Below are 15,119 nucleotides of genomic sequence, written 5' to 3'. Positions count from 1 at the left end.
ATCCTTGACAACAGTTGGTATAGTCTTTTAAATTTTACTTATTTTAATAAGTCTGCAATGGTATCTCATTCTGATTTTGGTTTATATTTTCCTAATGACTAATGATGTTGAGCATCTTTTCATCCATATGTCTTCTTCAGTGAAATATATATTTAGATATTTTGCCCATATTTTAACTGGGTTGTTTATATTTCTATTACTGGCATTTGAGAGTTCTTGATATAATTTAGATACAGTTCATCATCATAATTTTGCTTTGAAAATATTTTCAGCCAGGCACAGTGGCTCACGCCTGTAATCCCAGCACTTTGGGAGGCTGAGGTGGGCGGATCGCCTGAGGTCAGGAGTTCAAGACCAGCCTGACCAATATGGTGAAACCCTATCTTTAAAAATATACATATATTTTGTAATCCCAGCACTTTGGGAGGCCGAGGCGGGTGGATTACAAGGTCAACAGATCGAGACCATCCTGGTCAACATGGTGAAACCCCGTCTCTACTAAAATTACAAAAAATTAGCTGGGCACGGTGGCGCGTGCCTGTAATCCCAGTTGCTTGGGAGGCTGAGCCAGGAGAATTGCCTGAACCCAGGAGGCGGAGATTGCGGTGAGCAGAGATCGTGCCATTGCACTCCAGCCTGGGTAACAAGAGTGAAACTCCGTCTCAAAAAAAAAAAAAAAATACATATATATATACATATATTTTTGGGCCGGGCACGGTGGCTCATGCCTGTAATCCCAGCACTTTGGGAGGCCGAGGCAGGTGGATCACGAGGTCAAGATATCGAGACCATCCTGGTCAACATGGTGAAACCCCGTCGTCTCTACTAAAAATACAAAAAATTAGCTGGGCATGGTGGCGCGTGCCTGTAATCCCAGCTACTCAGGAGGCTGAGGCAGGAGAATTGCCTGGACCCAGGAGGTGGAGGTTGCCGTGAGCCGAGATTGCACCATTGCACTCCAGCTTGGGTAACAAGAGTGTAACTCCGTCTCAGAAAAAAAAAAAAAATTATATATATATATATAAAATTTTTTTTTCTCTGAGTCTGTGGCTTGGCTTTCTATTCTCTTAACAATGTCTTTTGAAGAGTAGACATTTTAAATGTTATTGAAGTGCAATTTATCAATTATTTCTTTTCCTTCTCTTCTTCTTCTCCTTCTGCTTCCTTTTTTTTTTTTTTTTTTTTAATGAATTCTCACTCTGTTGCCCAAGCTGTAGTGCAGTGGTATGATCTCAACTCACTGCAACCTTGGCCTCTAGATTTCAAGCAATCCTCTTGCATCAGCCTCCCAAGTAGTTGGGATTATGGGCATGCGCCACCATGCCCAGCTAATTTTCGCATTTTTAGTATAGATGGGGTTTCACTGTGTTGGCCAGGCTGGTCTTGAACTCCTGACCTCACATGATCTGCCTGCCTCAGCCTCCCAAAGTGCTAGGATTACAGGCATGAGTCACTGCACCCAGCCTTTATCAATTTATTCTTTTATAGATTGTGCTTTTGACATTATGTTTAACAAATCTTTGCCTAGTCAAAACTCACAAAAATTTTCTCTTATGTTTTCTCCTGGAAGTGTTATAGTTTTGTAGTTTTACATTTAAGTCCATCATCCATTTTGAGTTAATTTTTATATAGGGTATAACCCATTAATTGAAGTTTTTATTATTTATTTATTTTTTAGAGACAGAATCTGGCTTTGTCACCCAGGTTGAAGTACAGTGATACAATCCTAACTCAATGCAGCCTCCAACTCCTGGGCTAAGTGATCCTCCAACTTCAGCCTCCTGAGTAGTTAGAACTACCAGTTGGTACCACCACACTCAGGTTTTTTTCTTAGAGCTGGGATCTTACTATGTTACCCAGGGCTAGTCTCAAGTTCCCAGCCTCAAGCAATCCTCCACCTCAGCCTCCTAAAGTACTGAGATTCCAGATGAAAGCCACTGTGCCTGGCCAAAAGCTGTTTTTTTAAAAATGTTTTGTTTTGTTTTTGTTTTTTGCATATGGATGCCCAATTGTTCCCATAGAGGCATTTGTTGAAAAGAATATAATTTCTCCACTGAATTGCCTTTGCGTACTTTGGGGAAATCAGTTATTCATATACATATGCGTCTATTTCTCTTCTTTCTATCCTGTTCCATTCTGTATTTGTCTCTCTTCATGCCAATACCACCATGTCCTGATTTCCATAGCTTTATTACTTTTGAAATTAAGTGGTGTTAGACCTTCAGCTTTGTTCTTCTTTCTCAAAGTTATTTCAGCTGTTGTAGGACCTTTGCATTTTCATTTGAATTTTACAATCAGCTTGTCAAATTCTATGTAAAATCCTGCTGGGTCTTTTTTTGGAATGGCACTGAATCCAGAGATCAATGTGGGGAGTGATATGAGTTGGCTGTGTCCCCACCCAAATCTTATCTTGAACTGTATAGCTCCTGTAATCCCTACATGTCATGGGAGGGACCTGGTGGGAGATAATCAAATCATGGGGATGGGTTTTTTTCATGCTGTTCTCATGATAGTGAATAAATCTCATGAGATATAATTGTTTTATAAAGGGAAGTTCCCCTACACATGCGCTCTTGCCTGTCACCATGGAAGATGTGCCTTTGCCCCTCCTTTGCCTTCCGCTATGGTTTTGTGGCCTCCTCAGCCATGTAAAATTCTGAATCCATTAAACCTCTTTTTCTTTATAAATGACCCAGTCTCAGATATTTCTTCATAGCAATATGAAAATATACTAATACATTAAATTGGTACCAGGAGTGGGGTGCTGCTATAAGGATACCGGAAAATGTGAAGGTGACCTTGGAACTGGGTAACAGGCAGAGGTTGGAAGAGTTTGGAGGGCTCAGAAGAAGGCAAGAAAATGTTGGAAAGTATGGAACTTCCTGGAGATTTGTTGAATGGCTCTGACCAAAATACTGATAGTGACATGGACAATACATTCCAGGCAGAGGTGGTTTCAGGTAGAAATGAATAACTTGTTTGTACCTCATTTTTTCAGGTAGAAATGAGGAACTTTGCTTAACTCTTGTTAAGCAAAGAGACTGGCAGCATTTTGCCCTTGCCCTAGAGATCTGTCTAACTTTAAATTTGAGAGAGATGATTTAGGGTATCTGGCAGAAGAAATCTCTAAGCAACAAAGTGTTCAAGAGGAAGAGCATAAAAGTTTGGAAAATTTGCAGCCTGGTTATGCAATGTAAAAGAAAACCCCATTTTCTGTGGAGAAATTCAAGCCTGCTGCAGAAATTTGCCTAAGTAAAGAGGATCAAAATATTAATCACCAGGACAATGGGGAAAATGTCTCCAGGGCATGTCAGAGACCTTCATGACAGCCCTTCCCATAACACGCCTGGAAATCTAGGAGGCAAAAATGATTTCGTGGGCTGGGCCCAGGGCTCCCCTTCTCTATGAAGCACCCCTGCTCTATGCAACATGATGCTGTGCATCCCAGGTGCTTCAGCTCCAGCTGTGGCTAAAAGGAGTGAATGTACAGCTCAGACTGTTGCTTCAAAGGGTGCAAGTTCCAAGCCTTTGTGGCTTACACGTGGTATTGGGCCTGCAGGTGCACAGATCAAGATTTAAGATTTGGGAACCTCCTAGATTTCAGAGGATGTATGGATAGGCCCGGATGTCCAGGCAGAGATGTGCTGCAGGGGTGGAGCCCTTATGGAGAACCTCTGCTAGGGTAGTGCAGAAGGGAAATGCGGGGTGGGAACCCCCACATAGAGTCTCCACTAGGGCACTGCCTAGTGTAGCTGTAAGAAGAAGGCCACCATCCTACAGTCCCCAGAATGGTAGATCCACCAACAACTTGCACAGTGCACCTGGAAAAGCCACAGACACATAACACCAGCCCATGAAAGCAGCTGGGAGGGGAGCTGTATCCTGCTAAACTACAGAAGTGGAGCTTCCCAAAGCTATGGGAGCCCAGCTCTTGCATCAGCGTGACCTGAATGTGAAACATGGAATCAAAGGAAATCATTTAAGAACTTTAAGGTTTAATGACTGCCCTGTTGGATTTCAAACTTGCATGGGGCCTGTGGCCCCTTTGCAATAGAAAGGTTGGATATTACAACAGACAATGTCACCTAGAAAACAGACCAAAATAAAAGATATGGAACATAGAAGAAAAAATAAGAAACTTATTGCATCTAGTCTAGGAAGTTCAACATCCAGCAAATAAGAGTTGTGGAAAGAGAAAACAGAGCAAATAGAGGAGATAATTTTTTCAAAGAGTACAGACAAAATTTCTCCAAATTAAAGACATGGATTTCCAGACTGCAAGAGTTAATGAGTGCCTGGAAAAATATATTACAATGAAATCTATCGAGATACATCATCCTGAAAGTTTACTACAATTGAAATAAAGCATTCTAAAACTTCTCAACAAAAGCATTGAAATCCAGAAGACCTTGAGCAATGTCTTCTAAAATGTAAGTTAAATTTATTTTCAACATAGAATTCTATAGCCAAACCACTCAAGAATAAATATAGAATAAATACAGTTAGAAATACTAGGTCTTAAATAATTTATCTTCCAGTGGAAGGTTTGCCTCACAAAATACAGGTATAAACCAAGAAGGAGAAAACTACGTTTCAACACACAAGAAATAGGAAAAGGGAATTCCTTGAATTTTAGTAAAATGATGTCAAGAGAACTATGTAGCCCACCTAGAAAGCAATCAGCCTAGGCTAGGACAGAACAAAGGGCTCCAGGAAAAATATCAAACAATTGCGTTGATAAACTTTTATGTGTTTATAGCCATTGGGAAAAGTTTTATGGTTCTTACAAATATTTTGAGAATGAATTAATGCTAAGTATATGAAATATTAAACAAAAAATCAAGGCAATTTTATGTTCAAAGGTTGCACGAACAAAAAGTTGGACAGAAACGAGATACAATCACAATTTTCTCTGTGGCTCAGTAATAATAGTTACATAGTTCATAATAAAATAACCATGGATATTAAGCGAACCACAAATTGTTATTTAAATATATTGGAAAAAGGGGATGAGAGGAAGTGAAGGTGAGGAAAGGAAGATGGGCATGTAGGAAAAATAGATTCTCAATTTCCATTTGGAAAAGATAATAGCTAATGCTTAATTTTGAAAAAAGTTTTAAAATGGCCACATACACTGGTATTTAGAAATATGGTAGTAAATACAAAAAAAAATACAGCTAAAAATGCTTAAACAGGGTACTTCTGGGGAATGGAAAGGAAAAATGGGGAAAGATATAGATAGTGGATTGCTATTTTTCACTATCAGGTTTATGGAACTATTTGACCTTTAAAAATTATTCATAGAGAGCAGATCACCTGACGTCAGGAGTTTGAGACCAACCTAGCCAACTTGGTGAAGCACTTAGGGAGCTTCTCTACTAAAAATACAAAATTAGCCAGGTGTGGTGGCACATGCCTGTAATCCCAGCTACTTGGGAGTCTGAGGCAGGAGAATTGCTTGAACCTGGGAAAGGGAGGTTGCAGTGAGCTGAGATTGTGCCATTACATTCCAGACTGAGCAATAAGAGCAAAACTCTGTCTCAAAAAAACCCAAAAATTATTCTTATGTATAATTAAAATATTTTGTTGAAATATACATACCTAAATGTTCACATTTGCATGTAAAATTTTGATTTAAAAATACGTTGAAATAAGTCAAAGGAACCATAAGAGGCTTTGGCCTTGGGCATAATTTACTGTTGATGGAAACGATGAGCCACTAGAAGTGTTTCTGAAGGTTTGATTTCAGGAGCATTGGTCTGTGGTTCTCAAGCACTTTGGAGTCTTCTGAAGAAAAAGCAATAAACAATATTACTCATTCTTTTGAAATAAACGATTTAACTGTGACTTTCTCAGAAAGCTGGTTGCATTCTTAAAAATTTTACAGTCTTTGGGCCGGGCGCGGTGGCTCAAGCCTGTAATCCCAGCACTTTGGGAGGCCGAGGCGGGTGGATCACAAGGTCAAGAGGTCGAGACCATCCTGGTCAACATGGTGAAACCCCGTCTCTACTAAAAATACAAAAAATTAGCTGGGCATGGTGGCACACGCCTGTAATCCCAGCCACTCAGGAGGCTGAGGCAGGAGAATTGCCTGAACCCAGGAGGCGGAGGTTGCAGTGAGCCAAGATCATGCCATTGCACTCCAGCATGGGTAACAAGAGCAAAACTCTGTCTCAAAAAAAAAAAAAAAAAATTTACAGTCTTTTTTTACTACAGTGTTCTTAAGGTACATCAGCAATTTCAGTCAATAACGAAGGATTTGAACTGCTCATTTTGACTAAAGTTCAGTTGACCAGATATAGATTATTTTTGCCTTTATAGTTATTTCTATGTGATTGTTTACTTTTGTCAAATTTAACAACATGGCTCTTAGAAGCCAAAAGTTAGTAATGAAGATAGTAACCAAAATAATAACTACTGCTAAGAATCATTTAGCTGTTCTAGGTATTTGTCGACATCACTTGTTTGGGCTAAGCCTAATTTCAAGCTTTTCAAAATGAACAATAAGTGGAAATTTCAGAACTCCGAGGAACCAGTAATTAGTTAAGTAGTCTGCTGCTCCTTTTTCTCCATGGCAGTGCCCCCTAACTTTGCCTGCACACCAGAATCACTTGGGGAGCTTCTAAAATTCCAGTCCCCAGGCCACACCACAGAACAGGTAAGTCAGAATCTCTGGAGGTGGGGCCCAGGCATTGGTATTATTGAAACTCCCCAGATGATTCCAACATGCTGACAAGGTTGAGAACTACTCAACAGAAAATCATAACAAACAGCATTTGGATACTATCACATTGGTTTCAATCCTTTTCTTTTTCTTTTTTTTTTTTTTTTGAGATGGAGTTGCTCTCTTGTAGCCCAGGCTGGAGTGCAATGGTGTGAACTTGATTACTGAAATCCCCATCTCCCAGGTTCAAGCGATTCTCCTGCCTCAGTCTCCCAAGTAGCTGGGATTACAGGCACCCACCACCACGCCCAGGTAAGTTTTTGTGTTTTTAGTAGAGACAGGGTTTTGCCATGTTGATGGCAGGCTGGTCTTGAACTCCCAACCTCAGGTGATCCGCCTGCTTCGGCCTCCCAAGTGCTGGAATCACAAGCGTGAGCCACTGTGCCTGGCCAGTTTCATTCCTTTTCTTAAATAATCCTTAAACCTCCGCTGTGAGATCCTCCACCTTTTTTGAGGAGAAGGCATTAGGGAAGTGGAGATTATTCTCTCAACCAGACACTGGCTTTAAAGAGATGTTTGCTCCAACCCCTAATATCACCTCTCTTAGGACGGTAAAGATTGGCAGAATGACATCCAATTGTAACTCAATTAACCACTTCAGCTTAGCTTCAAGAGCAAGTTCCTCTCTGCTCTTTAGTTATAATATTAAACAAAAAGTTAGCACATTTTTAAAAATAACAGTTTCACTGGGATATAATTTATATACCATAAAAGTCATCCTAACTTTGCTGTCTTAAAAAAAAAGTCACCCATTTAAAGTGCACAATTCAATGGGTTTTTTTAGTATAATCAGAGGGGTGTGCAACCATCATCACTATCTAATTTCAGAACATTTTTATCACCACAAAAGAAGTCCCACATACTTTAGCGGTCACTGTCTATTCTCCCTTTAAGGAATTCCCCAGCTCATAGGCAATCCGTAATCTAATTTCTGTCCTGTGGATTTGCCTGTTCTTGATATCTCGTATAAATGGAATCATACAATATGCAGTCTTTTGTGGTGGCATCTTTCACTTAGTGTATTTTTATAGTTCATGTTGCAGCATGGTATCACTGCTGATTTCTTCTTATGGATGAATAGTATTTCATTGTATGGATATGTCATTTTTTTGTATCAGCTCATCAGTTGATGGATATTTGGGTTGTTTTCCTCTTTGACTGTCATGAATAATACTGTTATGAAATCTGCATACAAATTTTTGTCTATTTTTATATTTCTTGTGTATATACCTTTTTATATCTCTTGGGTAGAATTGCTGAGTCACATAGTAACTCTATGTTGAACTTTCTGAGGAACTGCCCAAGTATTTGCCACAAATCCTGCAACAGTTTTTTTTGAAGTCATGTGCAAGTATTAAATTTTTTTTTTTTAGAAGGAGTCTCACTCTGTTGTCCAGCCCTGTGGGCAACAGAGTGAGACTCCATCTAAAAGAACTTACTTGCTTATTAAATATTTCTTTTTTTTTTTAGAGTCTCACTCTGTTGCCCAGAGGGTCGGCCCCTGGGGTCTTAACTCCCAGCCAGATTGTCATTGTCAGAGAAAACCATCAGAAAGAGAAATGCAGAAATTGAGTGTATAGAATTATTGTCTGTAGGTAGGGGCATGGTCAAGGGACTGAAGGGTTTGAATCTCCTTCTCCTAAGCTAATTAATTAAATGATTTTTATTCTCTGTGCTTCAATTTATTCATCTATGGAAGGATGATGATAATAATTGAAACTCATAGGGTTGTCATAAGAATTAAAAACAAAATACACATAAGTAAAATGTTTGCAAAATTCCAAGGAGCAGACCAAATATAATTATCAACTAAGTTCTGGAATGTTCCTTACATTAATTATTTAAATTAGTTTTAGTCATCTCTCTCTTACAACTTAGGTGATAATTTATTTGGCATTAGTTGCTCTTTAAAAAAAAAAAAAAGCAATCTGATGTTTTTTTCTAACAGACTTCTGGCTTCACTAGTGTTAACGATTGTGAATTTCCCTCCATCACTGATCAATATTTTTTAGCTGTGTGATCTTTCTTTTTTCTAATTTATTTTCACAGACAGGGTCTCACTTTGTTGCCGAGGATGGTCTATGAACTCCTGGCCTCAAGCTAACCTCCTACCTCAGCCTCCCAAAGTGCTGGAATTAACAAGTGTGAGCCAGTGGGCATGGCCAGCTGTGCGATTTTTTGATTAGCTGAACAGATTTCAGTTGTCTGGAAACCGCAACATTTTTATTGCTGCCACAGATAGAAATGAACAACTGGAATGTCTTTCACTTCACCTCTCCAGAATGCCAATGCAAAAGGTGATAAATGTATTTATGTTTTCCAACCACAGTGTAGATTTCTAGAGATATTCTGCATATATTTACCTGAAGTTTGTCTTCATAAGCACATGTTCTTAATTTTTTTTTTTTTTTTGGCCTAGGCATCAACCAAGGTGGAGCTAATAAAACAGCCTCATAGATGGTTTGCTGTGCTTAGCAATTTTTTAATACACAGATCAAATTCTGCTGCACAAATCCATCTAAGAGCTCTGAATGATTAAGGGCTATAAAATACATCTCTTCTCACCTGTTTATATTTTTTATCTCCAATTGATGACTTAAACTGTCTATCTTGAGTATCACTGCCCAAATGGTATGGTTTCCTCCCTTCAATAAGCATAGCTTTGCAGTTAAGACAAGGGATTTGGAGCTCAATTACTTGGATTCAAATTTTGGCTTTGACATTCAATAGGGGGGTGAACATGGGCAAGTTACTTAAATATCTCTTTGCCTCTATATTCCCATCTGTCCAATGGAAATATTCATAGTACCAACCTCATAAGTTTATTGTGAGGATTAAATGAGCTTATAAAGTGCTTAAAACAGTACCCAACTCTTAGTAAATGCTATCTAAGAGTTTGCTTACTAAAAATAGAGAAGTTTGTATATGTTGACTGTTTAGTATTCAATATATACTTTCCCTTTTCTGACTGGTGCTTTGCATGAATCAGGTGGAAAGCAGAGTAAGTAGCCACTTGTCTTGGTGGAAGCTGTCATTATTCTTTGTCTAGACAACTGCATTGAACTTTGGTAGGGGGGTCTCATCACTGGCCTTCTCCTGGCCATAGTACTAGTTTTTTCAAAAAGATTTTTTTTTTTTTTTTTGTAGAGATGGGGTCTCACTATGTTGTCAGGCTGGTTTTGAACTCCTGTGATCCTGAAGTGAAATGACTCAAAGTGATCCTTCCACTTCAGCCTTCCAAAGCACTGAAATTATAGGTGTGAGCCACTGCACCTGCCTCAAAAAGTTTCAATGGTTCTGTTTAGTCAGGGTTTTCAAAGACCCAAAAGTAGATATATACCTTTTTTTCCCCCGACAATGAAAAATAACAATGCAACCTTGAGATAGAAAATTCTGACAAGCAGGTACTCTTGGCTAAGCCAGTCTACAACTATATAGTAAAGAAAGCTTTCTTTTCTTTTTTTTTTTTTTTTAGACAGAGTCTTGCCATTTTCACAGTTTCAAACTTAAAATTAAAATTTACGCCTTTTGAGGAGAAGAAGGCGGCCCTGCTGAGGGCATCCCACAGCTCTCCTCCACATGCACCATGATCCACATCCGCAGCGAGACTGCCATGTCTGACCATGTCGTCTGGTCCCTGTTCGACTGGTGCTGCTTAAGCTTCATAGCACTCACCTACTCTGTAAAGTCTAGGGACAGGAAGATGGTTGGCAACCAGACTGGAGGTTGGCAACCTGCTATGCCTCCACTGCCGAGTGCCTGAACATCTACGTCCTAATCTTCGGCATTTTTGTGACCACTACGCTCATCATGGTTCTCACCACTAGCTCAGTGATAAACTTCCAAGCAACTTTTCAGTTGATAAAGGATCTCCAAGGCCAGTACTTGTGCCCACGTACTCCACCATCCATTGCTGGCCTTGCACCTTGCCTGGGGCTGTCGGCCCTACTCGATTCTGCTCCTTTATGAAGCAGTTTATACTCACATATTTTTCTACAATGGTATTTGATAAAGTGCGTGTGTTCCTGAAAAAAAAAAAACATACTCCTTTTAACCATTGACTCATGCTTATATTTGAAAATACAATGTAAAAAACAGTATTACAATTAAAGATAGTGTGGTAGTCAGCTTCTGAAATGGTCTTCATCTTTGCCTCCAGTTTTTTATGCCCTAACATAGTTCTCTTCTACACTGAATAGGACTGACCTACGTCAACAGTAGACTATGGTGGAAAAGATGGTGTGTAACTTCTGAGATTGGGTAATAAAAGATATTGTGACTTCCTCCTTGTTATTCTTGGATTAATCACTTTGGAGGAAGTTACCTAACATGTCAGGAAGACAATCATGATAGTCCTATGGAGAGACCCTTGAGGAAAGGAAGTGAGGCCTCCTGCCAGCAACTGTGGGAATGAGCCACCTTCCCATGGCTGACGTCTTGATTGTAACCTCATGAAAGAACCTGAGCCAAAACCATCCAGGTAAGTTGCTCTCAAACTCTGGCCAACTGAAATCTGTGAAATAATAAATATATGTTGTTTTAAACCATTAAGATGAAGATGATCTGTTACTCAGCAGTAGATAAACTAATATAGAAAACCACACAGAAACCAAAGTTACAACACGAACTTTTCAGTATGTTTTTCTTATCAGAAAACTGCTAAATGGGCCGAGTACAGTGGCTCATGCCTGTAATCCCAGCACTTTGGGAGCCTGAGGTGGGTGGATCACTTGAGGTCAGGAGTTCAAGACCAGCCTGGCCAACATGGTGAAACCCTGTGTCTCTACTAAAGAGTCAAAAAAGTAGCCAGGTGGAGGACGACTCAAGATGGCGCTGTGAGAACAACCCAGGATTGAGGCTCTCGCTGGATGCACGGAGAAGGGACATGGATGAATCTGGAGAACATCATCCTCAGCAAACTGACACAAGAACAGAAAACAAAACACCGCATATTCTCACTCATAGGTGGGTGATGAAAAATGAGAACACATGGACACAGAGAGAAGAGTACTAAACACTGGGGTCTATTGGGGGGAAATGGGGAGGGCCAGTGGGAGGGGGAGGTGGGGAGGGATAGCCTGGGGAGAAATGCCAAATGTGGGTGAAGGGGAGAAAGAAAGCAAAACACACTGCCATGTGTGTACCTATGCAACTGTCTTGCATGTTCTGCACATGTACCCCCAAACCTAAAATGCAATAAAAAAAAAAAAAAAAAAAGTAGCCAGGCTTGGTGGCGTGCACCTGTAATCTCAGCCACTTGGGAGGCTGAGGCAGGAGAATCGCTTGAACCTGGGAGGCAGAGGTTGCAGTTAGCCAAGATCGCACCATTGCACTCCAGCCTGGACAACAGGGCAAGATTCAATCTCAAAAAAAAAAAAAGGAAAGAAAATAAAAAGGATAAAAGAAAACTCTGCTAAATGAATTGGAAAAGGTGCCATTTAGAACAAAACGTCTGGTCAGATGATCATAGGCAACTAAGATGGGAATTTATTTTATGGGAGTTACTGAATAACTTTTTGTCACAAAAAAATTTTTAAAGTCTTTCATAAGATGGAAAATTTATTTTTGAAAATACTGGCTGGGTGGGTCTTCAGACTAAACAAGAAAGGTCATGTTAATACAATGGATAGCAGTAATATTTTCACGGTCTATCTTACCACCATCTGACATGTTTTTGATTCATTTGACAGGAAAACGTCACTGGCAGCATCAAAGCATGAAATTTTCCTGTCATTCATTGCACATAAAAATGTTCTGTTTCTCCTGGCTTTTATGGAAACATGACATTGACTATCATGAAAAAGTGGTATATTGTTTTATTTCCTTATTAAATGCATGTGACAAAAACTTTTTAGGGCTTTAAAATTCCAACAAAAACGCTCTCATATAGGTCCCAGCTGAACTAGTGTGGCCATGATTACCGAACTCTGCTTGGCATTTCCTCCCTTGGCCTCCAGACTTCCCATCCCTGGAGTTTCTTTTCTGCCTCTCCCTGCTGAAATCACCCCCCCGGTCCCATTCCCCCCATTTGCTCCCATATCAAGAAGCTTCTCTCGAATCTTCCATGTAAGACTATTCTCTTCCAACTTGGACCATAGCCGTTTATGACTATTTCTACATTTAGCATTGGTAATTCATACATTTTTGGAGTTGGAAATTTGGAGTTAAGTTTTTCTTCCACAGAAGAATTTAAATTCCTTCTGGATGTGAATTATTCTGTATAAGAACTTAACTTGAATTCTTGAAAATGGTAGGAGGCCCAAAGGTATTTCCAAATTGAAGGGTTACATGAATAAGTCCTTCTGCACCTTGTGGAAATAGTGGGAAGTTAGGAGAATTGAAGCCATTGGTGGTACAGAGATGAGAAGAGTCTTTCCAATAGGCAAGGGGGTAGAAACTCCACAACTCCCAATTTTAACTCCTAGTCACTTTCTTCAGCAAAGCACTGAACTCATTGGGAACCCACTTTTGACTTTCTTAAATTGGAAATCAATGAGAAAATATTTACTCACAGAAAATGATTTTATTGCAAACATTGTTGGGACAAATGTATTTACTTACAGAAATAATTTTATGGTAAATATTGCTGGGACAAGTGTATTTCATCCTTTATTAATTTCTATGGCAATGTATGTAGTTTTATTTGGCCTTCCTAGGTTAACTTAATACTGGCATTGCATTGGTCTAGGGGTTAATTATATGCCAACTAATATTGGTGTGAAAATTTATTTACTACATTGTGTGGAGTCATTTCACTTTTTAATAGATTGAATTTGATTATTACCATAAAGAAAAGAAAAAAATAGCATTTGGTGGTGGGTGATAGGATTTTTTTTTTTTTTTTGACACAGATTTTCGCTCTTGTTACTCAGGCTGGAGTGCAATGGCGCAAACTCGGCTCACCGCAACCTCCGCCTCCTGGGTTCAAGCAATTCTCCTCCGTCAGCCTCCTGAATATCTAGGATTACAGGCACGCACCACCATGCCCAGCTAATTTTGTGTATTTTTAGTAGAGACGGCGTTTCACCATGTTGACCAGGATGGTCTTGATCTCTTGACCTCGTGATCCACCCACCTCGGCCTCCCAAAGTGCTGGGATTACAGGCTTGAGCCACCACACCTGGCCTTATATATTATATTTCTATTGGGTAGCACTGAAATAGACTGTAACTGCTTTATCTCCTTTTTTCTTTTTAAATCTCTTGTTCTTAATCTCCCCCATCCCCACCCTTTTTGGGTATAACATACATACATCATGTACTTATCTGAAGCACACACTTGTGTGTGCTTTTTTACCAATGCATACATTCTTGTCATCAACACCCAGATCAAGATACAGAACATTTCCATCACTGCAGAAAGCTGCCTCAGGCCCTTTTCTAGTCAATGTCCACTGACTCCCTTCTTTTGTGATACCCACTATTTAATTGCCATCACCATCAGTAAGTTTTTCCTGCATTAGAAGTTCATGTAAATGGAATCACACAATATGTACTCTTTTGTGTCTGGCTTCATGTGCTCATTGTGATTGTTTTAAAGCTTTATCTTCATTGTTGAATGTATCAGTAGTTTGGTTTTTACTGCTTTGCAGAATTCCATTGTATGGCATACCACATTTACCTATTTTCCAGTTGACGGATATATGGGTTGTTTCCAGTTTGGGCTATTATGAATAAAGCTGTGAACATTCATATATATGTATATCCCTCCTAAGCTTTAAAGAAAGATTGTGATAAATCTTCAGCAAGACACTCCCATCTATTCACCCCACTCCAGTATTTAACACAATGCCCTTCTTGAAGGATATTTGTTGAAGCATGATTTCAAACAGCTGTGTGGTGATTTATTTGTCTCCTAGCCTTCGTATGGAAAATAAAGTTCAGTGGTAGAACAAAGTCTACTCAAAGTTTCCACTATTATCACAAATAATGAACCAATAAGTCAGGAAGGCAGTCTGCTGTATTTAAATGATCTATTTCAGTCTTGTTGCTGGTTAAAAATAGACTTCTGCTCCCAGATAAATTTTAGTGACTGATCATAAAAGAATGTAATATTTCCTATGCCATTTTCTTTTTAAAAATTCCTCCCCATTCTCTCCATCTCCTTTCCTTTTTCTTTTTAACAGCAATTCAGATAAAGGCAAGTTCTAAATAAAAATATAAATAAATATTCAAAGAAATACAATGTGTTTTGTAAGGAGCGTTATTATTGTGGTAGTTAAAACTTTCTTCTTCCAAATCTCTTTTCTTTAAGTTTATCTATTTGAAAGACCACAGAAGCCAGACATCTTGGGTTTGAGTCATGGATCCGAAATCATGAATGAGGCTGGGAGCTTAATCTCTGAGCCTCAGCGTTTCCTTGCTAAATTGGGAATATAATATCTTCCATACGGGGT

The 15,119-nt window shown here is 39.3% G+C and overlaps 1 long non-coding RNA gene across 1 annotated transcript; it reads left to right on the top strand.

Moving 5' to 3' along the window:
* The first annotated feature begins 1,947 nt into the window (after positions 1 to 1,947).
* On the top strand, positions 1,948 to 14,903 carry LOC103788901 (uncharacterized). The gene is made up of 7 exons (XR_008477589.2): positions 1,948 to 4,430; positions 6,835 to 6,976; positions 8,774 to 9,021; positions 10,924 to 11,204; positions 11,517 to 11,689; positions 12,415 to 12,530; positions 13,597 to 14,903. It is a non-coding gene; the product is annotated as an uncharacterized LOC103788901 (long non-coding RNA).
* Positions 14,904 to 15,119: the final 216 nt, after the last annotated feature.

Source organism: Callithrix jacchus, chromosome 17, assembly GCF_049354715.1.
Source record: "Callithrix jacchus isolate 240 chromosome 17, calJac240_pri, whole genome shotgun sequence".
In the NCBI taxonomy this organism is placed as follows: Eukaryota; Metazoa; Chordata; class Mammalia; order Primates; family Cebidae; genus Callithrix; species Callithrix jacchus.
This window is presented reverse-complemented; position numbering and strand designations above follow the sequence as displayed.